General features: G+C 44.3%; 1 long non-coding RNA gene across 1 annotated transcript; it reads right to left on the bottom strand.

Moving 5' to 3' along the window:
- Nucleotides 1–7,976: 7,976 nt before the first annotated feature.
- LOC134066164 (uncharacterized) lies at nucleotides 7,977–9,849 on the bottom strand. Its single transcript, XR_009936382.1, has 2 exons — nucleotides 9,372–9,849; nucleotides 7,977–8,561 (listed from the first exon to the last, which is right to left on the bottom strand). It is a non-coding gene; the product is annotated as an uncharacterized LOC134066164 (long non-coding RNA).
- Between the last annotated feature and the right edge of the window lie 17,318 nt (nucleotides 9,850–27,167).

Here is a 27,167-nt window from a genome sequence, read left to right on the forward strand (position 1 = left end):
TAAAAGAGCATTTGGCTCAGATCATTTGTTGGAACAAGCCGCTTGTGGCAGTTGGTTGATGGGCAAGCCGAAACAAGATGCTGGATAATGCCTTGCTGTATTTCCCAGCAGTCTTTTCTCCTTCAAGGTCAAGCTGACTATGCAGGAAATGCTATTTTCAACACTTTTTAGAAAACACTCACTTTTTTTCATGGTGATGGAAAGTACTTGTAGCAAATGCACACCTGAGCCCATACTATACTGTTCATTAAATGTGCAATTTATTTCATCCTTTTTACCACAAATTTATTTTGATTTGTGGTAAAAATGTGGTAAAATCACAGATACTATAATAGGCTACAGTATATGCACAGAAGGCCGGTGGAGCTAGCTGTGTTTGAACCTGCCGCTATTGTAATATAATGTGACGAAATATTAATGTAATTTGCATCTACACGGACTCGCTTGGTTGTTGCACCTAGTGAATCAGCACATTACGATGTAAAAGGATTTTGCGTCTGTTCAACTAGTTATTATTGGGGGAATCATAATCTTTAGTGTTGGAGTGAACATGTAAGGAGCAAAATATAACAGAAGATGCCGTTACAACACAGCTAACGCTCCACCGGAAACAAATGAGCTCCTGAACAGCCTTCCATGCATATTATAGCCTATTGAGAAGGATTGTTGTCGTGTCATATATTGGGCTCAAATCTTGGCTTATACCAAGCCTGTTGGGGCTGCTTCTGTGGTACATTACTGAGGGAGAGAGAACTCTTGAAGGTGAAAAGCGCCATATGTTGCCTCGGAGTTCAATACACAGACCAGTCACTCAAGTCACCGTCCTTCACACACCTCCTCATAATCTGCTGCTCTGTTGTCTCCAGGCTGAAGTGCACAAATGCTCAATGTACGGCTGTGCTTCCTAACAGGTTGTTCAGAGATGAGAGGGCTTGGGATGGGGCCTTGAGGGGTGATTATGAGAGTGCATCTGGCCATATCCAATTTTCAGGAGTTAAACTTTCAAATTCAGCAGGGTAAATTACTGCTTTCCGTATTGTAACGTTTCCAAAGACCTTCTGGTTGATGAACCATCTCGCTGGCACTACACTGTTGGCTTAGCTAATGCCGACTTCCAAAGCCCAGGAGTGATATGAAATCGGCAATCTTAGGGAATGAATCGGAGCAAAGCACACCAAGGGCTTTTACTTTTCTAATCCTCTAACAAAAACTTCACCCCACTGCATTGCCTCACTAGACTCCTAACACGCCCAACAGCCCTCAAAAACAATGCAAGAACAGTTCCTCACAGCAGCCATTTACGACCGATCAAGAGGCCTTGGGGGCCTCGCGATCCTGATGGCCTCTTAAGACCACTTCTCTGCTCCAAAGTCACCGGGTCAGGGTAATGACGAGGGGGCTGTGTGTGTGTGGACTCGCTCGTGGCTGATGGTAATTGCTGCCTGACTCAATGCAGGCAAGGACCTCTGTGGATGCAGACTGCTCTTGTTTACTATTGATGGTGTGTCCTTGACAAAGGGCTAGAGTCTAAAGAGGACAGCTAGGTGCTATCAACACATCGAAGCCACAAATATTTCAAACAAGATGATTTTCTTGCGAATTCAGTCTCGCCTCCACTCTCTTGGCTGGATTTGACTAGAATGTAGGTTGTTTTGTTTGTTCTTCTCTACTAGATGGCATGATTTGTATTCTTAAGATGGACCAAATTTGGACTGGGAAGGCATCTGTCAATCCTGTCAATCCTGTCCTTCCTTCCCATTTGATGTAAAACAATGATCTGATCAGAAATATGTAAACCAGTGGGTGTTGATGATAGTCACGCCGAAGCAAACCACACAGTGTGAGACTATAACACCCAACCTTTGTGTGTGCATCACCCTTGCAGCCACAGGTCTGTACTGTATGTAGCCTTAATTGCCAGAGAAGGGTTTGGTTGCTATGGTGCTCCAACATCCTTTAGCATGCACCATGTGGCAGTGCTACAGCTTGTCACATATCACTATGTGTGTGGCACTGTGAATGTGTCACGCTCAATTTATAACTGCCCACGCTAAACACTCACCTGGTGCACACCTGCCAGATAGTCATTTGCTATGATTTTGCACACATATAGAAACATCAGGAATAATGTGTATCCAAGCAAGTGTTATCTCAAGAGTTATACGTATAATTTTCTCCCATTCAGTGTAAATTGTTACGGTAAGAGGTCCAATTATGGGGGGCCTTTTTTGGTGGGCTCTCTGTGGACTCATTTAGGATGGAAATTGCTTCTGTTTTTAGCTTGCTGATGCAAATGTCCTCCCTTGTGAGTGACCAGCTGGCTGCGAGCCTAATCAGCCTCTTAAAATATTGTTTATGCTCGGTCGCGCTCTCGCAGGTAGTAAACACATCAGTTGTCCCAAGAACTGGTCTTCACACACCCTCTGTGCATTTCCCTAACATGCTCTTGGTGCAAGTGCTCAGCAGTGTTATACAGTAACTACAGCCATCATTCAAACTGGGGAGGAATGGAATGGAAGCCGAAAAAAGGCATCACTGTTCTCCACAGATTTCTTTTGCTCGGAAGTGATAAAGTTTTATTGTATGACTCACAACCACACACACGCACACACACACAGAGTGACGCAGATGATGGTGTAGAGTGCTACACACACACACACACACCACTAGCTATGAAAAAACACAGACACAAGGCCATAAGCATTTAATGCAGAAAACGATTGGCCTTCATCTATCTTGAGAATTATATATAAAGCACTCACTGTGGGTCTTTTTAAAGATTTACCATGCAAGCTACAATGTCGTTCACAGAAGTTCAGATATTGTGTCTATAATTCATAGCTTGACAGGAATTCGTTGGTGATGTTGAGTCAACCACTTTTACTATGGACTTTTGACTTACAGAAATAAGAAATGTCACAAATAGTTTGTATTCTTGTGCAGCAGCATGTTTTTATTAGCACCAAGCTTTTCCTGTAGCTCACTACCATTTTCATTGAAACCAACTTCCTGCAGCTTTAAATGACGTCTGTATCGGTGACAATGGCAGAGGCCAGGCTGTCTGACATTCTGCAGAAACTTTGTTGTACCTCGGCGGACTAATTAAGAGTTATCCATCCACTCCATCTGGACCTTGTTCCGGCAATTAAATGTCTGCCATTGCTGATTCTGCGGGCGTGGTAATGAGGGTGAGGCCTTTGCCGTCTGTCGCCCCGCCGCGTGTTGTGCCATCCATTTACACAAGGAGGGGCCGGGAGGTGACCTCGGTCGGGCCGACACAAGCCCGCGGCTAATTGTCCCACAGGTTAATCGCCGTGGCGCTAAAAGCCGACTTGCGAGCGTGCTAAGTACCGTAACGCGCTCGGGAGAGGACGCGTCAGCCGCACCGAGGCGATCCATTCCTCCTCTGACCAGACGTCGGAGCAGACAGAGGGCTCGTCCTTGGAAATATTGGGGGTCGGGTCGGCTGACAGGCCTCGGAGAGAGCGCCAGAAGGCCTCTTCTTGACCCCCGTTTCAACCCAAGGCCTGGAGAAGCAGCCCGTCCATCCCCACCCCCACCCTCCGACTCCCCAAATCCCAGTCCCGCTGCTCGGGGAAGATCAGGCTGTTGTGGAGCCTCCTGGGAGACTGTATTGTAATAGGCTTATTATGCTCAGCAAGGGCTCTGATTTTCCCTCCAAACTTTAAAGAGCTCATCAGACCACACGACTGAGGCGAAATCTCATTAAATTTCAGGAAGTATCCCAACCTATGGCTGCTGGGCTCCTTGCTGGTATGTTACGTAAGGTGCTTGCATGTCTATCCGAACATGGAAGAGCCTCAAAAGAAATACGCAGGGCCATTAGTGTACTTTGAGGTGTTGAGTTACATTTTATTCAGCCTGAAAGATCTACCAAATCGAATATTCCCGAACACTTTGTTCACTTGACCTTGACAATACTGAGATGATTTGAGCTCATGTCTACTGGGTTCTTTCAGCATACTGTCTTGTTGGATTGTAGAGCACCGTCATATTTGGAGTCTTTCACCACCCGAGAGAGTTCCATATGGCACCTCCAACCAATCCAATCTACAACCTCCACTTTCCCCATCTGCTGCATGCTCATTGACTACTGTACGTCGCTACCTTCTTTCATTTTTACATCAACGGTAAATGGAAGGTAAATTGGCTTCATTCCAAGTCAGTGCCTCACATACAATCACTCATTCACACACACACACACACACACACACACACACACACACACACACACACACACACACACACACACACACACACACACACACACTCACACACTCACACACACACACTCACACACACACACTTATGTATGTTTGTAAACCTGGACGCGTCGCCTGTAAACGTCTCTCCCTCCTCCTCCACCACCTCCAGCAGCACCAGCAGCACCACTGTGCGCTCCAGAGGGTGGCTGTGCTGCGGGCGGGCGGTTGGCGAAATCCTTTAGCTGGTCGCTGGTGTGCTCCGGTGCGTGGCGCGCTGATAAGCCGGCACGCCAGAACCAACGTACCGGAGTCAGCGCGGACCGCAGGTGCTGCATACTAAACGCCCCCCCCCCCCTCCAGTCCAACACATCAGAGAGCTTTGCTAAGCACGTGCTAATCAATATGCTGATCGACTCTCAGGTGGGTGCGTGTGTGTGTGTGGGATCGGTGCATGTTATTAGGTCCTTTTCCTTTAAATACCAAGAAAAACAGCAGAACCTGTAGTTCTGATTGAATTGTGCCTAGAAATAAAGAGACTGGTTAATTCTATTTGATGTGTGTTGTGCGTTTGTGTATGTGTGTGAGAGCGAGATAGAAAGTTGCATGCTTCGCTTTTGACAGCACAATGTTGGCATCGCGTAAGTGTGTGTTTTTGTGTTTCTGTGTTTGTGTGTGTGTGTGTGTGTGTGTGTGTGTGGTTGTGTGTGCGTGAGGGAGAGAGAGACAGAGAGAGTTAGTTGCATAGCTTTTGACAGCACAATGATTGTTCAGTGTGTGTGTGTGTGTGTGTGTGAGAGAGAGTGTCAACTGCATGTTCAGGATTGGAAAGCAGACACGGGAGATGTGAGGACACACGGTCAACAGGCAACAGATGCCGGCAGCTCATGGAGGTAATGATGCGCTCTTTTGATTTTGAGGATGGCACCGCTGATTTATTTTGGTGAGAGAGAGAGAGAGAGAGAGAGGAAGAGAGAGAGAGAGAAAGAGAGGGAGAGAGAGAGCTGTGGCTGCTAGGGGAATTCTCATCGAGGAGAACTCGCCGAGCAATTGTTTTTAGCGTAAAGGCCTGTGCCCTAGGCGAGATCAATTGATCTGCAGGAGTACAGAGAGAGAAAGAGAGAGGGGAGAGAGTGAAAGAGATAGAAGGAGAGAGAGAGAGAGCAAGAGAAAGACATGGAGAGAGAGAGAGAGAGACTTGAAGGAAGCGGCAGCTCAGACAGCCTGTGCAAACAAGCCTCATTATATGTGAAGTGTGGCTGCTGTGGGATTTACCAGGAATAATATCTGGAGTGAGTTTGGCCGTGCCATACACACACACACACACACACACAGTCCTTGTTTCTTTACCTCGCATTGCATTTCCTTGCGAAGCATTATTATGGCAATGTCCTGGAACACGCCACTGTTTGCTTATGCTTAGGGCGATAAAATATTTGGCACCTCTCGAGCTCTGATCTCCAGCATCACTCGACTCCTAAAACATAATGCTCTATTTTACACCCATCCCCTGACTGATTCATGGCCTCCATAAACAAGGGAGGAGATACAGCCGTGTCAGTGCTGGGGAGGGGTTGAGGAGTAGAGTGGGAAATGCAGTTTAGCCTCGCCGGGCCTCCTGGTGGGTCCAGCAACTCAAGGAAATCTATTGCAGCTTTTCAGATCTTTTGGAGTCGCACTGCAGGGATGCTTGTGATTTCCACAGAGGTATGGCAAGTGTGTGTGTGTGTGTGTGTGCGTGTGTGTGCTTGTTTGCTTGCCCCTGTGTGTGTGTATGTGTGTGCACGTGCATTTGTGTGTGTGTGTGTGTGTGTGTGTGTGCCCCTGAGTGTGTGCGTTCATTTGTGTGTGAGTGTGTGTGTGTGTGTGTGTGTGTGTGTGTGTGTGTGTGTGTGTGTATGTGTGTGTCTGAGAAAAAGAGAGAAGGGTAATATATTGAGAGGGCCAAGCTTTGGACCAGGTCTCTGACAGGTCATACTGTATAGATTTAAACTCTAGAGGTTGGAATATGTCAAGGGCTCATAATTTCTAGCCATGGACTGTGCGGTTTTATTTTCAAGAGTTACCGTGGCCAATTCATTTGTGCCACCTACGTCACTATCAAGTAGAACGCCGCCATATTTACGACCGATTTCGCCCAATATGACTGCCCACACTGCCCGTTTGAATGGAAGAGAAAGACAGATAGATCTAGAGAAATGTTCAATTTTAGGCTCCTATCTTTATTTGTTACCCCCAGTTTTCCTTTATCCCTTATTGTCTGCCCCAAGTTTGTTCCAATTGGCTTTCCATATCATACATTTATCTAGTTAACCCCTCTTACAGTGGTGTTAATTAGGCTATTTTAAGATAAGGTGACGATGTTCGGGACCGCCCAAACCGGGAAGATAATCCCAAAAATGTGGGATAAAAACTGGGACATTTTCAGGTTGACTCAATCCGATTTAAATACATATAAGTTTTGTCTTCAAAAAACGGGGGGGGCTAGGTAGTTTTACTGTATTTTCCCCGGGGACGGGCAACCAAAACCGGGGGCTGTAGGCTACAGGAAACCGGAGACTGCACCGATGCATCAGCATGGGAATAGCCTATGTAGGCCTAGGCTATAATAAAAACATGATTTTAGTGGTAGTTTACTGATTAGGTAACGTTAGTTAAGTGGCCAACAGCTAGCAATCTCATGTTAGTGCCCCATACAATTGAATAAATAGCCGCAAAGAGGCATTCTCCCTCTCACGCAATTGCGTTTTTAAAATCGAAACTGGGTTTTGCTGAAGTAGCCGGCTACAGGCAGGTTTTATTACATAAAACCAAGCAACACGGTGTAACCTTAATTTGCTGTTTATTGCTCTGTCTGAAGCACAAAATATAAAAATAGCAATCAGACATGCATCACGCAAGACGCATCGATTTCTGTACGTAGCCTATATCATTCACACCGATAGCAGCCACAACCGCACGCTCTGCAAACTAGCTAACTCTAACCAACTAACATTGGCAAGATATAAAAACAACGTAGCCAGTGTATATAATGAGCACAATACAAGTAGATAGACTACATTACAGAAAAAGCACAAACTACATTTGATGACACCATACCTCTGCCTCAGGACTGTCGCAGCACCCTCTGGGCTACATGAAAACTAGTAAGGGGTCCTCCGCAGCGTGGGAACCAACTCTTTCCACACCCAATAGCCTACTATTTACTGTACCCAGAGGAGTATGAAACAGTTTTTCACCATGCAACATTGTACAGAACATGCAGGGAATAAGGAGAAATCCAGGGAAGCTTAATCAACCCTGCTACAATAGCAAGTTAGGTAGGCGTATTTGCCTTTAACGACAGGAGCAAGCTTACCACAACAGCTGTCACATTATAACAGAGGTGAATTCCACCACAACACACCTCTAGTGTTCAAATACACTCATTCACAGGCATAATTTCATACTACTTTGAGTAACTTCACCATCTGTAATAGTGTCTTCTGCAACATTTAAATAATAAAATTAAAACTGATTCAGTGACCTTTCAGCACCTGATAAGGTAAAATGTACCACTTGACACGATGACATTGAGCACCACAAATAAGAAAATAAAGACAGATTTTGAGAGTACAACTTACTCTTATGCAGAAACTATGCAACACTGTTAGGTTTGTAGGTTCACCAAAATAACATTTAACATCTATGACTACAAAACAGTACTAACTAATTTAGAAATTATTTTACACCAATAGATTTAGACAACTCAACTCATGGTTCAACATATTTTATTTAAGACCTGTCAAGACAGTGTCAAACAAAGCATTACAATGTTTGGATCCACAATCCAGTTTGAAAGATCCAAAAGATGACATGTGAATACATAGTGCCAATCATGTGATGTGTTGGGGATACACTGGACCAATCATGTGTTGTGATCTCACTGCTGTTCCTTAGGTGGCCATAAGATTAGATCTGAGAATTTGAAAAACATTACATCTAATGTGCTAATGAACACTATGATGACCGTGAATTTAGATATTCCAAAAAAGTGAGCAAAAAAGTATTCATTCAAGGACTGTTCCTCATCCCTGGCCCTTAACTCATGAGCCACACACACTCACTTTCCAGTGCTGATATCTCCGATGCCAGGTCTTTTCATAGTTGTGGTCACTGTGATGGTCAGTAGAAATAGTAGCCTCTTCATGCTCCTCCACATTGGTGGTTGAACAGCCAGTGAGATTGTTGCAAGTCACGCATTTTGTGCTTCATTGGCTGAATGTTGTTTGTCCTTCTCCCTCTCCGAGGTGTGTGCAAAAAGACTGCGCACAAAACTGGAGTCCAAAGCAGTCGCTCCTAAAAAGTCAGGGCAGAGTCAAATAAAACACGACATGTGTGAGACATTACATTGTCCAACCTGAGTAAATATATTTCTCTTAGAACCTAGCCTAACATAAATCCTCAAATTATGGCCAGGGTCTTTTAAGTAGAGGCTGCGCAACGCACAGACCTTTATTTGGGGCAGGCTTTGTTCAAAACGACCACGGCTATTATCCGAGGCTCAGCTATAAATAAAGTATGTATAATATGAGGATTTACGATGTAGGTGTTAATAAGGGACAGATACAGAAATTAGGAAGTTAACTACTGGGTTTAGCCACAGACAGTAAAAGATAGGGATAGCATAATAGCCTAATTACGTTATGGTTACGGTATTTAGCAGACGCCCATACAAATAACAACGATACAGTGGGCTATAAGCTAATTAACAGTAACAATTTCAAAGTTGATGATACTACGTTAATGACAATAGAATAATCCGACTTCAGCATTTGTGTTCATGTGAAATATAGGTTTTAGTAGGCTATCAAATGGAATAAGACATTGCAAGATTGCAATTTCAATGTGCTAACGTTAAAATGTAGATAACATACCAGCTAGCAGCTACCATCTACTAGCAGCTAATACAAACGCATTGCCAAAGATCGTATAGTTACTGTCTCTGGCATTGCATAAGATATTATATCATGCGTGATGTTTACAAAACGTGTGAACCTCATGAACTTGACTGATTAATATAGTCAATCAAGTTTTGTAAGTGTTGTCCAAACGTGTCTCTTGTTGTTGTTAGCCCTAGATGCTACTAAGTTGAGAAGGCTCGCTTACCTGACACGAAAGTGTTCATTGCAGGGTGTGAATCGTGGTTATCCAAACATCTCTTCGAATGGCAGCTACTTCTTTCTTCTTTCTTTTGGTATAACGTTAGCATAACATACCAGTTCAAGGTTCCTCAACTGCACAACACATAGCTAACATGACTGTGTGACCTTAACCTGTTGAACTTGTTAGCAGCTAATCATTTCCCTCGAGCCGCTGGCTCCGTGGTCGCTCCGTGGTCACACTTTTTCTTCGGTTTTCTCAGTTTAAATACAACGCGAAATGAATTTCCAAATCTCCACTTTTGCCCGAGTTTTGTTTAGAAATAATCGTATTCAGAGGCGAAATCGCCGTTTGCGTGTAAAACGAAGGGAACAAACGAAGGGGAAAGTTTCTATTATTTAAGATATCCATGTATGAGTGAATGGCGCCGCCTAGTGAGCGACTCGAATCGGTCGGCAAGATGGCGGCGCAAAGTTACTGTGACGTCAGGTGGTCCAAACGAATATATCTGGACTATATTTTAAAACTCTGCGTATTTACCATCACATGCAAATGCAGCAGCTGTTCAGGTATTTTAATGACAAGCAAAATGAACATGAAACACTTGTGACATTTTAGCAAAGACACAAATTAAATAAACAAAAAGGAAAGGATACTAGCCGTTGGGGCACCTGCACTGGTCAGTTGTGGCTCACATCAAAGTGGACTGAAATCACAACAGTCTGGTCAAATGTCCACTTGTGTGCACCCATCATAGCACTAACCTGACAGCTTGGCACCTCCGAGCTTTGATACATTCGCTGGCCTAAATCAAAGAGACACTGTCCGGTGATATGACACAAAAAAAACATGACTCACTGCAGGGGTCTGAGGTTAATGATGAAAACTAATGAGAATGCTACCATCTATCTTTGTCCCCTTTTGAAACAGTCAGGCTACACTGGGGATTTACAGAGACTGACGCGTTGTGTTGGCAGCACATAAAGGCGAGGTCTAATTTTTTCCAAAATATGCACTGCCCTGTCATGTCTGATGTTGCCAGTTCCATTGATTATGGTGGAAGCTAATTGTTGCACTCCGCTAACAGCACATTTCAGTTGTACATCCAGCACAGCCCCGCTGAAGCACATTGACAGTGTTGTCATGGCAATTGCTTATGTCCGTCACATGACTCTGCAATACACAATAGAGCCATACGTACAGTGGCATGTGCTGCAATAAGGCTTGCTCTGATAGTCACCCCAGTCTTAAGGAGAAATGATTTAACACATGTTATGGCCTGGCTATAACCAGACTTAAAGAGGACAAATTATCAAAGGATCAATTTTAAACATTTATTTTACAAAGTAAGCAAATAAAGTAAATGTCCATGTCAGCCCTGTGAAAGAGTCAGTATGCCAACAGAGTGTGTGGGAGTGATATGGGCTGAGATCTGAAATGTGTGAGTGCAAACAGGAAGCAGGAAGAAGAGAGGGCGTGATGCTGAGGTCACTTTTCTGCTTTCTTCCCTTTAACGTCTTTCAACCGTTCTCCAACCTCTCTTAGTTCACTACCAGCATTTATCCATCCATGCATCCATAGCCAGTCGTCCATATCATGACCCCTAGACACTAGTTTTCAGATCCGCATTGTGGATGAATACGTTATTTGTTGAAGCTTTATTTGGTGCTTGTGTCTCTTCAGTGGCATCGGCCAGCTGTAGTCTGGGTCATAACACCGCTTTTCAGCGTCCTTTTTCAACTCACACACTTTTCTCTGCAGTGATTTTTTTTTTTTGCTGTGCTGTCAGCCTCTACTGTACAACTTACAGAACATCTGACCTGCAGTAACCATCAGCACTCTCTATACGTAATAGAAGATGATGATGATGATGATGATGGTGATGAGGAAGGAAGGGGAAAAGGGGGATGGGGAAGTTGAATGCACTTTGGTAATACATTCCAACAAAGTTTTGATATTGACCCTGATTCTCATGGACCAGTGGTGTTATTAGATTCTCAGTAAACCAGTGGACTGAGGTATCTCACTATCTTCCATTCTTTTAGTTAGTTAGTGTGCTTTTCTCCAGCGCCACTGGCAGTATAGTCAATCAATAAGAAAGCTCACATGCCTGTTTCTATTTTATTGCATTTTTTTTAAAAAAAACACTCATGGACATACAAATGCTAACTAAAAGTGTGTGTGTGTGTGTGTGTGTGTGTGTGTGTGTGTGAGAGAGAGAGAGTATATTGATAGGGCCAAGTAGATACTAACTAAAAGTGTGTGTGTATGAGAGAGAGAGAGAGAGAGAGAGAGAGAGAGAGAGAGAGAAGGCGAGAGACTCTTTTCCTTTTCCTGATTGCAGGCCTCTGGTGATTTATCATTGTATTTTGATGAATGTTATTTTTTCCACTGTTTGAAAGAATGTAGAGCGTGAAGCACTTAACTGAGGCACTGGCATTTCACACGATGGTCAAGCAACGGTGGCTACCCGCGATGGGACTCATTTTCCTACCATCAAATGGCATGCAAGAGTGTGTGTGTGTGTGTGTGTGTGTGATGAGGAGGAGGATATCCCACTCATGATAAAGATTGATTTGAGCATATGCATAGACCCAGGCCACTGTCCTTTCTGCACGCCTGCTGATTGTGTGGCTTGTGTGCACACATGATGAATGACTGCTAGTTACGCCGCTTGATGGGTAATTTTCTTTTAACCTGCAAGTCTATGAGCCGCGCCATGCAAGCAATATGCAGCCGCTGAATGGATCTGTCGTGAATCCTTCTCTATAGAGGGGGTAATGGTGTGATCGTGTGTAGTTTGTATGTTGAGCATAAACTTAAAGTAAGCTTGGACATGTTTCACTGAATTTACACGACACTAGTATACACAAAGCAGTACATGGAACATTAGTATTCCTCATTGAATTGCTAGTTAAACAGATTCACACAGAACACTGTGACACAAGTATACTAAACAGAACATTTCACAAAACAATACACTCCACCATACTCCATAGAACAGTACAGTACATGATACATATAGAAAAGCTATAGAAAAGCACTGCATTAAGGGGCCTCCTGGTTTATAGAGCTGGAGCCCATGGAGGGAATGATATGAGGAATGGCCACAAGAAGGCATTGAAGGACCATCTGATTCCCCCAGCTTTGTGTGTCTGTGCAGGAGGAGACCATATCTGAGCATGATGGGGAAATAAATAATTGACTACATCTCAAATCCCAGGTTTTAATCATGTATGAACAGAATATCAAATAAAAAAAAAACCTCAATATAAAAATAAAATACACTTATATCAAACTGTAGTACTGCCAATTCAGAATGATCATGCCACAGGAGCTTGTTTGGAGATTAGCTTTCCAAAGAAACCTTTGATTTGATAAAATGCTGCTGTGTGTGTGTGTGTGTGTGTGTGTGTGTGTGTGTGTGTGTGTGTGTGTGTGTGTGTGTGTGTGTGTGTGTGTGTGTGTGTGTGTGTGTGTGTGTGTGTGTGTGTGTGTGTGTGTGTGTGTGTGTGTGTGTGTGTGTGTGTGTGCGTGCGCGTGCGTGCATATGTGTGTTTATGGATGTATGGATTGTGTGGGTAGACTAATAATGGAATCAAATGTAGTGACCACTTGACACATCTCCCAAGGTAACCAAGGCCTCCTCTTCCTCCTCCTCCTTATCGCTGACTTCACCTGCCACTGTGCTCTGGAGGTCAGTTTTCCTTCCTGTGTGTGTGTGTGTGTGTGTGTGTGTGTGTGTGTATCTTTTATTTCTCTCTCCACAGTGGCCTTGTGCAGTTTGTTTTTTTCTTTCTTCTCATCCCCCCCCCCCTCTCTCTCTCTCTCTCTCTCTTCTCTCTTCTCTCTGTGGCCCAACCTTGGTGCAGCTAAGTACAAAATGCATCTCATTAGGGAATATCAGCCGCCACTCGCTGGGCAACATTCATCAACGTCAGTGGGGAGGATTGTGCCAGGTCAGCTGCATCTCGCCCACTCTCGCGCTGCTCTGCGCTGTCCAGACTTCACCTGTCCTCTGCTCTTCATTCACTCAGCCCCTCAGTGGACACACAGGCGACTTTAAAGATCTTTTGGGGCTGCCTAGCTCTCATCCAGCTGGTAGGCTATTTATGAAGTGGCTCGAGGGCACTACGACTATCCCCTTCTGAACAGAAAAATCATTTCAGTAGATCTTTATGCTACTGGCAACCATGTGATTTGTGAGCGAATATACTGGTTGACAGCTGAAAGACAAAATGAAGCAACAGTTTTATCATGCTATTGGCAGAGGTGGAAAAATCCTGTTTCAGAAAGTAAAAATCCTACCACATACAGTATCTGTGCCAACCATTCATTTAAACCAGCTGATTCTAATTAGCACAACTCTTCAGCTAGGTAGAGCAGCTAATTGATGAGATCACCTGTGCTAAGTGCACAGGTAGAACCAGTACATGAGCAGACTTTTACTCTCTGAAGCTGGAGTTTTCCACCTCTGGATATTGGGGGCTGTCTGCCTAGAAAGCATGTGGGATCCATGCACCATTGCACAGTAGTCACTGATAAGCCATGCTAGCAACCTGGCATGTAGTGTTTTTGTGTGATTTGTCTGTATGCAGGATTACGCAGGAATGACAGGCCCAATTTCCATGCAGTTTGGTGGAAAGGTGCAGCATGGTCCAAGGATAAACTCATAACACTGTGGAGCAGATCATGCGACTGACGGACCAACTGTAGCATTTCAGTTTCACCTTCGTCACTGTTGTGCCAAATGGCATTCGCACGTTGGTTTGGCCTCCAGTGCTCAAAGCAAGATGGCATGATATCATATGCATGATATAGTGTGTATGTGTTCTCATAATGAAGCATTAATTCATTAATGTTACAGTGTAGCATTATTTTCATTTTCAGTATTATCATGTCAAACTATTTGCTTAATGATAATAATGTCTAGATGGACTGACAGATTAATATGTAAATGTCCAATATACTGTAGTACAATCAAAATTGATCATAGTGAAATGATATTATACAAAGTGCCAAACCATAATATACACTACCGATCAAATGTTTGCTTTATCAGTTAGCCTTTTAAAATGATATCAGATTAGTAAACAGATTATGCCTTTGGAACACTGAATGAATGGTTGCTGGTAATCAGCAATGTAGATATTGCATTAAAGATCAGCCATTTCTTTCTACAAGTCAAAAACCCTTTTGCAATTATGTAAGCACATAATGTACTCTGAAAACTGCTGCCCTGATTAGCTGGTATTCTGTCTATAATGGAGTGGAATGGACATTTCTAAATGACCCCAAACTTTTGACCGGTAGTGTATAAGGTAACAATATGGAACCCCTATGCAGCCCAAACTTCAGCGACGCAGAGAGAGATGGAGACTTGCAAACAGTGACCACCACTAATTGTGTGTGTTAATTAATGGGTAAACAGAATCTTCCTCGGTGCATCAGAGGCACACCCAACCCACCCACGCCCACCCCCACCCCTCCAGGCTGACCCGTGCCCAGCTGTGATGCGATGCTTGGACAGCGACGACCTTCTAACAAAACTCCCGAGGATAAGTGCTGTACTGCCATCGCTCCCAGCCATGTGGAACCTACGCACAGCAGCCAAAAGTCTGGTAATGCAATTTATACCACACATTCACACACACACACACACACACACACACACACACACACACACACACACACACACACACACACACACACACACACACACACACACACACACACACACACACACACACACACACACACACACACACACACACACACACACACACACACATTCTCTCTCTCTCTCCTTGAGAGCCAGATGTATGGAAGCATCCAAAATGGCACCAATCAAATCAGGCTCATCCCTATCTTTATATATTACCAGAGATGAATGGATGCCTCAGGCGTTGACATTACCTTACTGATGTATGTCTTCAGCATCATTTGACTTGTACGCGTCGACTGGTCGGACAGCAGACATTTAAAAATGTGTTTTGTAGATGATAAACTACAGAGAGAGAGAACACAAGTATGACTAAAATATGCATGGCAGCCTTGGAGCGTATGCAAATCAGGCCTTAAGAGTCTCACGGACACGGACGGGCTTGTAGGGGGAACATGAAAGATGTAGAGGAACAGCAGGACCACATCCAGCATCCGCATGCGTTTCACAGCCATTACGGCTCAAACAACACTTAGGGGGAACAGAGAACAAATCTGCTCAGTCTCCGAGTCCAGCGGATCAGCTCTCCAGCTCCCTTCTACTGGACACCGTCAAGAGTACGGCAGCTATACTTCTCTGAAGCGCATTTCAGTCTTCACTAAATGTGTAGTGTTTGTAGTGGAACAACTCTCTGGTCTTTTTTTTGCGCTGCTACACACACTGCAACTGCCTGGCACACTTGCCTCCAGTGTGCTTGAACATCACATATAGTGTAGTGTGCCTGCTTCCATATGTTCAGATGCGTGTCCCCCAAGGATTACTGGCATGCAAGCTAATTGGGCGTTAACTCAATTACGGCAAGGTTGTTAACTGCAAGAAGTTCTACTGATTTGCATATATATACTGTATATTGCATTGTATATTGACAAAATGCTTTCATCCAAGTACCTTGAAGGAAAATTATACACTTTAGTATGTGAGTTTCCAGTGAATGGTCATTGGCGTATAAATACCAATGGAAGTATACGTTAGTACCTTATAAACCCACTATGCTCTCGAATTGTTTGTTTGTTGTTGTTTGTGAATATACAACATGTGTTGGTAGAGTGCAGTGAGGAAGATGCAGTCTCCCTGGCGTCTTCATCCCCGAGCGTCGCTGTCACCTTTATGGCTGGTAACAGCAAATTGCCTCTGGTGACATCTCAGTAAGCACACTGAAGGTTGACCAAAGGTAATCTGGGCTGTTGTCAGCAAGACAGCCCTCGTCAGGCTCGCCATGACAGGTTCAGCGTAGCACGACGGCGTTCCTTCCTCCCCGGTGCCGACGCTCCGCCGACACCTCCGCCACAGCTGCTGCCGCCGCTGCCGCATGCAGCACACACGCCGCGGGAAACCGCTCCCACACCACACGCACAATGCGGCACCATCCCACGGCCCTCCGAGCGTATTGATTGATTCCTCTTAAACTAAAAAGGAGTAGAGGGAATGCACGCACACACACACACACACACACACATAAACACACACAGACACACACATAAACGCGCACACACACATAAACACACACAGACACACACATAAACACACACACACACACACATAAACACACAGACACACACATAAACGCGCACACACACACACACACACACACACACACACACACATAAACACACACACACACACACACACACACGCGTCGGTCTACTGCGTTGAACCAGACCATTTCAGTGGAGTCACACACACACACACACACACACACACACACACACACACACACACACACAAGGAGACACCTATTTTGATGTTTTTGCAACAAAACACGCTTGAAGCCATGCTAGTTGTGGTAGTGTATTTGTGTTGTGTGCTTGTTTTTATGTATGTATCCCTTCTCGTCAGAGCACTCAGGGATGGCTGGTATGTATCAGCTGCTCTAACAGGCTTTGTTTTTGCAGTCGAAAAAAAAAGCCGACGCCATCTTTTGGGCCACGAGGGCTTTGTCTGCATACCCCCTGGCCTGTCGCCAGGGACACCACCTGAAACTTTGAAAGGTATCGACGCGGCGGAATGCAACTCTGACTCCTTTTGCATTCCGCTGCGTTCCCCTGTACGCACATATTTAATAACGCGCCGACTCCGAGCCTTCTGACTCACCGCGTTTTTTTTTTGTCCTCCTCCCTTCCTCTCTCTCTCTCTCCGATGGCGGCTGTGCGCAGCGGTGCGGAGCCCCTCTCCTCGCCGGTGGGAATTGCGATCATACGGCAGCACAACTGAAAGCATTTCAAGGAGGTCCCGCCGGAGCCTATTCAGCTTTATCTCTGCATAATTACCCCAAAGTGATCGCGGAAATCAATGCGAGGCCTGTCCCATCTGTCCCAAGTGTGGGCCTTCGTAATCAAAGTGCACATACCTGTCCTGACGACGGGGCCCAGAGACAGCGAGAAGCATTCCTTAATATGCCAAGTCGCCACGCTTGCCAATAACAATGCCAAGGGGCCTTGGAAATGGGCTTGCTCCAACACTGGCGCTCAATGTGACTTGTCTTCTGCTGCATTCTCTTTTGGTGCCAAAGTAAATCCGCATTCAAAGTCAATTTTGTTGCTTTTTCGTATATATATACTGTGTTATCCAAGTCATTTCAGTGGAACTGTAATTGGGTTATGTTGAGTTGATTGACCTTTACGCAATCATAACAAAACAACTGCATTTTTATTGAGATTACCTGAAATACACAATTAAATAGCATGACTTATTAATGTTTTCAAAAATGGATTTATGGAGTTGGAAAAGAGCTCTTCATATATTCTATTCTGTCCAGTGTGATTTTTAGTTCTGTTGTGTCGTTAAATTGCAGATTATGTCAACCTTTGAGCAAGTGGACCTCCCAAATGACTGAAAGGCTTTCCCAGTGAGCTCCTCTGGTGCATAATCACACTACTGTGAGACATTATAGCAGTGCAGGTGGATTCGGAGAAAGAGGCCTATTCATGGCTCACGTGAGCGACGGCGTTAAGTGCCAGTCCGAGGTGGAGACTGAGGGCCATTTGTTCTGAGCCCACCAAATCAAGAGTGACGGGCGCTAATGAAGACAAAGGGTATTATTCAAAAGCCTCCATTTCACACTCTGCAACATCTGGCGACCGGAGGACAGAAACGCGTGTAACGGCGGAGGCGGCTGCCGCTATACGGCTCCGTTACGACCGAGCGAGGTCAAAATCTCTCTCCCGCGCCGTAATTAATTTCCCCTGTTGGACCATGCTGGAGAGGTCACACTGCTCCACAGTCCACAACTTCACTGCAGTGCACTCTCAGTGCGTCTGTACCAATGACTTTACACTGAAGAAGGAAAACGCTGTTGGTTCGTAGCCTGGCAGAGGAATGCGTACTTTGAAAGGATTCTGCCAGACTGTGCTCAATCTCCTGCACCACAGAGGCTGTGTGCTTTGCTCAAGCTTGTCAAATGTCAGCCTAAATCCATTAAGATTTACTGCCCAATTCATTGGATATACACTAAATATTCCATTACATCTGCTGCAGAGTAATGATGATGTAAATGCATAATTTAAACTAATTAGACGTGGCAGTGTATGTGTGTCCCCGTGTGTGTGAGTGTGTGTGCGTGTGTGTGTGTGTGTGTTTGCGCTTGTCTGATTGCTTCACTGTTGCCATATATTGCCAGGATTGGCCGTCCTTTCGTACGACTACAGGGGCCTTGGATGCTGCATGAATGAATGAAAGAGTAGGTGGAGGAGAGGAGTGAATGGAAAAAAAGAGGACTGACCTCTGTGAGCGGAGCTTTCCATTCACTCAAACGGCACTTCTGAATAAATCTAAAACAGGTGTCGCAAACGCCAGCCTTCTCTACGCTGAGGACTTTTTTTTCTCTCTCTGTGCGGCTTTTTGACATTGTTCTTTTTTCTTTTTCAGAAATCTTTGCTGCAGAGAATCTGGGGACCGCCACTATCAGTTGTTTTGACAGGCTTTGTTTTCATGTCAGATTAAGGTGCGACCTGTCCCAGATATCAAAGCCATGTCATCTTTAGGACTACTGAAGAGTTTTTTTTATGCTGTTCTCCCTGGTCCCATGCCAAGAGAAGCCCAAAACTTTTCAAGACATCAGTGATATGATTATGCATTTTTAGCATGTCTCCCTGTAGGGATTATTTCATAGGCACATTGCCTCCGTATTGCCATTTCTTACCAGTGTGGACCTTCATCGTATCGCCCCATGGACCTCTTTGCAGAAAGGTTGATAAGAGCAGGGAATTAAGACATGCGTTTCTTAATAAGGGCTGTCTAGTTTTCATTCAGATTGACTCATTGTGAAAATCTGCACATCTCAGAGACTGCTCGCTGCCGTAGAACTCACTTGCTTTCGCAGGGATGATAAGAATGTCATTAGTGTCTCTGTTTTGTCATTTAATTCTAATTTAATATGAAACTGTGCAATCTCTGAAGGTCCCTCAGTGACCCGCAGTGGGAGTAAACAGCTTCTCGACTCCGTCTCATTCCCTGCCTGTGTTGCCACTGTGGATGTAGCAGACTGTGGCGCAATCAAGCACCATTTATCAAGCCCCCCGATGCTGCCCGGATCCCTTTTAATAACTGTCAGAGTTAGTGGCTATTCAGTGTCCGGCACGTGACCGCGCTATCTGGCCCGCTCGAGTCGCCCGCGGCCGTTTTTATTTGACACGGTGATGTATGCGCTGCAATTGCCATGGTGATCAGCGCGCTGATTGGGTTTCCTTCTCACCTACTCAGCCGAAGCCCTTTTTCGCCAAAATGAACTGCGCTGTCCTGAAGTCACCCGTCGGCGCACGTGGTCGAGTTTCATCGGGCCGGGTCGGCGCCGCGAGGCTGTACAGTTCCCATCTCCCGTGCGCGACTCCGCGCCCATGCTCCACGGCCCTTTGCTTGGCCGATGCTGACGCGTGTCTTTTTCCTCCCTGCTGTAGCCTTCTGCTGCAAATTGATTCCACGCATCATAGGCTACGTTAACATCGTGTCAAGACAAGGTAAAACGCCTTTAATGGACCTCAGAACACGGAGCTTATAGAGATGATATTTCTTTTTCTTCGTTTATTTTAATTAAGCGACTAAATTCTGCTTAGCGAGGATTAGGTGAGGAGTCGCTTGCGTTTAGTAATGCACAACGCAGGAAAGTGTCCCGAAAGGCCACCTTTCCCCCTCACTTTTATCTCAGTGCTGTTACAGCACATTGACACCGGTTATTACTGCCATTGTTTTAGCCCTTCAGCATTATTCGAGACCATTTGCCCTTTCCTCTCAGAGGACCTCTGCGAGGCCTTTCCAAAACACAGCAGCCACCAGAGTCAATTCTCCATTGTAGTGCAGTCACTTTACTCAGGGCATGATGGTGAACATAACCATGCTGCAGCTGTCAAAAACGGTGTTTGTGTCGGTTCCAATTTCATTTTATATTGTTTTATGAACCATAGGCCTACATTACATAATGACGCTGGTCGCTTCTCTGAGACAAATGTTACAAATATTACAGATGGTCATGTACAGAACATCGTGAAACATACTTATTTTAATGTTTTCCATGATTTTTTTGCTGTGTTTTTTTGTTGTGTTGTTCCAGTTATTATTCACAAAGTAAGTTTTGTAGGCTATACGCATGGGAAACAATCGCAGATAGCAGTTTGCTTTGAAATGTGCTGACATAAATCAACTTCAGTCTGCAACACAACACCTGTGAAGCATATTGATAGTCCGGCATGGGTTTCCACACAGATAAGGTTTAACTATTAAGATATTGCTGCACTTTGTCAGCGTGGAGGTAAACAAAGATATCAGCTCAGCAGACATGAAGAAATATGCGTTGAGACATTGCGGAGTCACCGGTGCACAAAAGATTTGTCAGGTCGTGAATCACCACAGGCTGAGGCCCCCTCACGCTCCGAGAGTCTCTCGTCAAAAATGCCGCAGTGAGTTTGATCTATGGTAATGAGCTTGAGCTTGATTGTGCACGGCTTGTCAGGCGCTCCAGTCCACGCAAATTCCCAGACACGTGGGTGCCATCTCACTGAAATTTAGAGGTGTTGAGAGAAGGTAAGCGAGCCTTATGGTGATGTTTTTCTTTTTGTTCATTTGGGGGGTGGAGTATGTGTGTGTGTGTGTGTGGGGAGGGGGGGGGGGGGGGGAGAGGTGTAGGGGTGGGGGGTGGTTACACAGATAACGGTGGCTCTCATTGGGAAAGGCATGTTCCACTTTAATTAACACAGAAAACGCCACATAGCCTACAGGTGACCTTGACTATCCCATGAACTCCAGACCTGAGGCTGCATATTGACCCTCTCACAGTTCACATTCCTGCAGAATTTCAATAGTATGATAAATTGACTGTCATATTTTATGTGTATGTGCAGCAGATTGCATAACCGGAAGTACTGTAGCATGAGGAAAAATACTAGCTAATACTTGAACCATTCACTATTTTGTGTAGTGCGTAATGTAGATAATAACAGCCTAAACCCCATTAAATGGAAACAGTAGAGAGGGCTTTTGAGCGCTGTTATAAATTACTAACAGTTGAGATCAGGGTTAGAGCCAAATATGTGATCTGAATTCTGTGTGAATTTCAACATTAGCTTTTCTCCCTCTCTTCCGTTTCAGGGATGGGAGAATTCACACAGCAGGGGTCCTGCTCTCTATGACTTGGTAAGTGTTTTTCTGGTACTAATTTTATATATATTTTTAACCATTTTTAATTTGGTTCATGGCCCCAATTATCAATTTTAAAAAGCATGCTGTAACTACGTTTGCCAACTTCTGTTCAGCCACAGCAATTGCTTTGTAAATCCAAACCCTTCCACGCCCTCTACTGTACTTTATGTCTCCCTGATCTGCCTACACTGGTGACAGCCAGGTAACCATAACAACACTGTGCCCTAAGCTTCTGCACTCTTAACTACTTCTCTGAAGCAACTATTAAAACATTTGGATGACCCAACCAGCTAACCCATCTTAGCTTCATCAGCACAAACAAGCGTGTCCTACTAGTTTTGTTATCAGATAGCTTACAGTGATAAATGTCAGTTAGGCCTACATGGTTGATACATCTCTATAAAATCATACCAGATATGTCCTTTTCCTTGAAGAACACACCAACCAATCTAGTATTGACTCATCAATGAAAATCATATTTGAACGTCAGCCCATTGCAGCAATGAGCTGACGTTCAAATGATGTGAAATGACAAAAGATACGCTGATGTGAAATGACAAAAGATACGCTTGGTCAACATCATCAAAGATTGTGGGTTATTATTAATAGTGTGACACACTAGCTCATACGCCTACTTGAAACATTCAATTAAATAAGTAAATATATGTTATTTTTGTAAGAAAGTAATTTATTTTTAGAGCACACAAACACAGCTTGCACTGACTAAAGTGTACATAGTGCATAAGCCACAGAATAATAAAAATGGAATAAAATAAATACACTTACAGATCTGTGATTTGTGATCTGAAGGACCTGGAGGCTACATGGGAGAGAATGATACAGTAGCTGAGGGCCAGGGCGTGAACTAACCAAACTGCTTTACAAACCATCAGCAGTTTTTTAAATTGCATCCTATACACTAGACTGGAATGGAAGCCAGTTCAAGGAGACTATGGCAGGTGTAATGTCTTTATGCTTTCTTGTTTATAAAAATAAATGTTGGTGAGAGGGATGCCCTTTTTCACTTTGAGCACCTGCCTCTGGAAATGTCTGTGCATGGCCCTACGCTTGGTCAAGAGTTATGTAATCCCACTTCTGTAGTGGCTTTACATGGTCCCACACAAATGATGGTTCTGTTATCTCCCACAGCACGTGGCCCATTATTTTAGGCGAGGGGTATTAATTGAATCCATAAAAGGGTTACTCTTTGAAATGTGGAATATATTCCCTCTCGTAGTTTCTTCGTCTTCCTCTCCTTCTTTCCCCTTAAGCCAAATTATTAATAAGATTTAGCCCGGACACTTTCCCATGTTTCCTTTGTAGGCCACAGACTGAGCTCTACTGTGCTGAATGCATTACCTCCATCATGGGGTTAGGCTGTGAATGAACATTATAAATGCATTTAGCTCTGTAATGTAATAAATGGCTGTCTTGTAAGAGGTCTTGCTCTGAATAAGCAGCAAGCTTTCGGTACCAAACATTACATGTGCGCTGTAGGTACAAGATTATCCTTTGAAATCGACATATGCCTTACGTGTGTATATTCCTCTTTTTTCTTGGTGTTGGCGGGGGAGGGGAAAAGTGTGGGTGCACTGAAAGACCTGCATGGTGAATTTACAGAGGAGAGAACGAACACACAGTCGCTGTTATCTGTGAATATTGGTATGGCAACACAATGTTTTCACATGTGAGCAACTTTCTGTGTGACAGTAGCATTTCCATGGACTCGGCACCAAGGAGCAGAAAATTGCCTCAGCCGAGAGTCAGTCTCAGTACCCATTGGCTGTCTCTCTTTTTGATTTCTCTCAGACAAACAGTCTAACCTTGACGGAAGTGAATACATTTGGTCTCCACAGGTTCTGACCCATGGTCTGCTGACACAGGCTGTCACAGTCATAACCCGTCCTGCATGAATATAGAGCTTTTTTTCCCCTCATAAACTCCAGACGGTGGTTTCCAATTCTCCTTGTTTGACTGACAGTGCCCTGTCTCACACCGGAAAGTTATATTAAACTCTATAATATCAACATGAATATTTTCATAAGCAGTTTCCAGCATCCAGCAGAAGCCTTAATATATGCAGTGGCCTCAAAGGGAATGCTCCTAAGAACTGAGCTATTAGTTTCTGTCTCGGGAAATGCACTGGCTGTGAATTAAGGTTGATACTCTGATGCCTGGATCACCGTTGCCTGATGCATGCGCTGACCACAGACAGTGACCAATGTCCACCAGAGTGCAATAAATGCACACATTACCCTGTGTCTGTGGCATGCAGTGGAGGCGCGCGAGCAGTTATGCAGTTATATGTGTAAATGGTAAGGCCTATAATAATTTAATGGGCCATACATCACGCCGCTCGCCCGTGCAGATCTGCACTTTATTACGCTAATATAAAACCAGGAAACACATGGCATCATGCCTGACACCGCTGACCCACTGGCTTGTGCACAGACATTTTCTTGGAGAGGGAGGTAAGTTATCTTAGCAGTTTCCCCATTGACACAAACCTGATGGATAACTAGCGTTAGCTTAGGCCACATGTATCACTCTGAACCAATCCGGAACAAATTCTCTGATGACACTGAGCATAAACTATTCTAATTCACTTACATGAAGAAGAACTGTCACTTGTCTTTTTTAGATTTAGTCCTTATTGGATGCCGTTATAATTTTGGAAAGATCATAACAGTGGTAGTATAATTTGAAAGGGCCTGAGTGGTTTCACATAATAGAAATTACGGGCAACATTAGCCACTTTCCCCATTGGATTCCTTAGCTTCTGATGCAAAAATCCCAGACTCAACCACTGCTAAGCTTTTTCAACCAAACCGTGGAATCTCACATTTCAGATGATCTGCCTGTGTGAGACCCAGAGTCACAGTAGACCCAGTGAATCTGCATTCATTAAGAACAAGAACTATGAATGTGGGTAAATAACACTTAGCACATGCCTACAGCCCTGGGGACGTGCCCAGTATGAGGCCTGGAGAGAACTCAAACCATTCATATCTATTCCAACAATTCCAGAAAACAGTTCAGTTTGAAATATAAATGTGCTAACATAATGAATACACTCTTGAATGAATGACAAAAAAAAAATAAAAAATACTTTTCCAAAGTCATATATTTTACAATCCTTTTGTTTCTTGGTATGGTTTAATGCCTTTGTTTGAAATGCACCTGAAGGTACAGTACATATCATTGACAAGACAGGGTTCTGTAAGTCAGCCTCATTGAACAGTCTGGGCAGAATACATTATTCCCCCTCATATTCAATTGCTCAGTGAGTCTCATTCTTTACCATGCTGTGGTGTTTTTGTCTTTGTAATGGCTGGGCGCGAACTGTCCAGTTTGGGGGGCTGAATTGGGTGCCAGGACCAGTGTAGGACCAGAGTAATTGTATGGCTGTGTGTAACTGTATGGCTGTGTTTTCATCCGAATGAAATGTGGATTTTCAAGAGGGAATCTTGAGTGGAAGTGCATGAAATCTTCCAAGTCGAAGAAGAAATGAATTCGCTCGAGGGGGTGGATTAACTTCCCTATTGGCCCTTGGAATTATACAACTCAAGTTGATGGAAACGGGTTTATTAGCATCCAATCGTATGTGTTGAGCTCTTATTACACGTTTCCATTAAAGCTGGCCTTTTGAACCCGCAGCTGTTCACAACTCTTCCCTTGATTATGCTCAATAGGCATTACACAATGGGTGGAAGGCTGGGGGTAGTTCGCACACTGGAAAAGGTGACTAGTGTATGAACCACCCCCAGCCTTTTCCTCACAGATCTTTCTGTTTCTAACGCACCTGGACAAGAAAATGTGTCATCTGAGCGCAACAATGTCTCTGTACCCTCATAACACCATGGGTAGAAGAACACACACGTTTAATCATCAAATTTGCATAAATGTGCTTAGATGATGAGAAAGACTTCAGTGATAACCCAGCTTGAGTTTGTAGCTGTATGCCTGCAGTATGGTGGTGCTCGATTTGATGCCTCAGCGCCACCCTTCAAGTGTCACCCCACCTCCATCTTTATTGGAAATCAAACACAGAGAAGTCTATAAAATTGACTTAAAGGTGCATTCATTGATTTTGATGACGGTTTGTTGATTTGCAGGCAATTAGCAAATTCAGTTCAGCTCGATTCAGATGTATTCGTAGCATGCCCATAACAATCAAAGTGGTGTACAGGTTTGGTGGTTTACAGAACTCAGAGCCTGCACTTCTGATGACTATGGGTGGAGAAATTCCTAGAGACCCATGCGCCTGCAGCTATAGAGATAGAAAGGGAGTGTGGGGCCAGAAAGAGAGGAAGGAGAGGAGGAGGAGGAGAAGAAGAGAGAATCAGACACGGGCAGATGAATTCACATACAGACATCAGGAGAATACATTAGCATATACACGGCAAATATACATGATACATGAGGGGGAGAAATGGGACATAATGTCGGGCATATCCCTACTAAGAGTTTATGCACGTACTGTACAACACACACAAGGTTTTCATTCAACTCTTTTCTCATAAGTGCATTATAGAAAATACAACAGAGTCTGTGAGAAGCTGTAAGCCCAGGGCTTCTGCAAGTGGATCAGGTGGAGAGACTGCAGCAGTATCCCACAGCAGAGGAGGTAGTGGAGAGTAGGAGAGGACGAGAGGAGACAGAGTGACCCTTACCCCTCCCTTCTGGGCTTCGCCACCAATGTGGGAGCTTGAGCGGACCTTCTTAATCGGCTGGAATAGTGTATGCCTTGGTCTGAGCCAATTTGATTCACATTTACAGGCCAAGGACTACTGGGTGTCAAAACTAGAGTTCTTTTTTTTGTTGAGTGGACATTCAGGAGAGAAAGCTATGGGATCACGAAGAAGGACGGTTTCTCTGAATTGAATGAGAAGTGTGCCGGATCATAATCAAGGACTCCCGGTCAAATCCTTACTCATTGCAATGCACAATTTCTGAGCACTACAGAGATAGCAGCATTGAATGGCACTGCCGTACATTGAAAAACCATACCTGCAGGGCCAGTCTCTTTGCCCCTCTTTCCTAGCAGTTCCTGCGGAAGACTCTAGCTATGTCAACGTCTCTACCACAAAGAGCAACAGCAGAGAAAGCACCTGCTACAGGCGGCTTTTCAAGCCTACACTGAAATTACTGAAGACAGATGCTTGTACATGAAATCCAGCTTCAAAGGCTTCACTGTCATGTCTTCAGTTAGAGCTTCAAACATGCGCTGCGTATAGGCTTTCTTAATCTGTCATGTAGTGCTGTCATGTTTGTGTGTGTGTGTGTGTGTGTGTTCGCATGTGTCATTTTGAAATACAAAAATGTTGTTTGTTTATTTAAGACAAACAGAAGTGGCGAAAATAACTGTTCCCAAATCTCTCCACAGAGATGGATATTCTGGAAGTAATTGACAAGCTGGCTGATGGTTTTCACAGGTGTTTCCCAGAATCCCT

This window comes from Sardina pilchardus, chromosome 19 (genome assembly GCF_963854185.1).
Source record: "Sardina pilchardus chromosome 19, fSarPil1.1, whole genome shotgun sequence".
Classification (NCBI taxonomy): Eukaryota; Metazoa; Chordata; class Actinopteri; order Clupeiformes; family Clupeidae; genus Sardina; species Sardina pilchardus.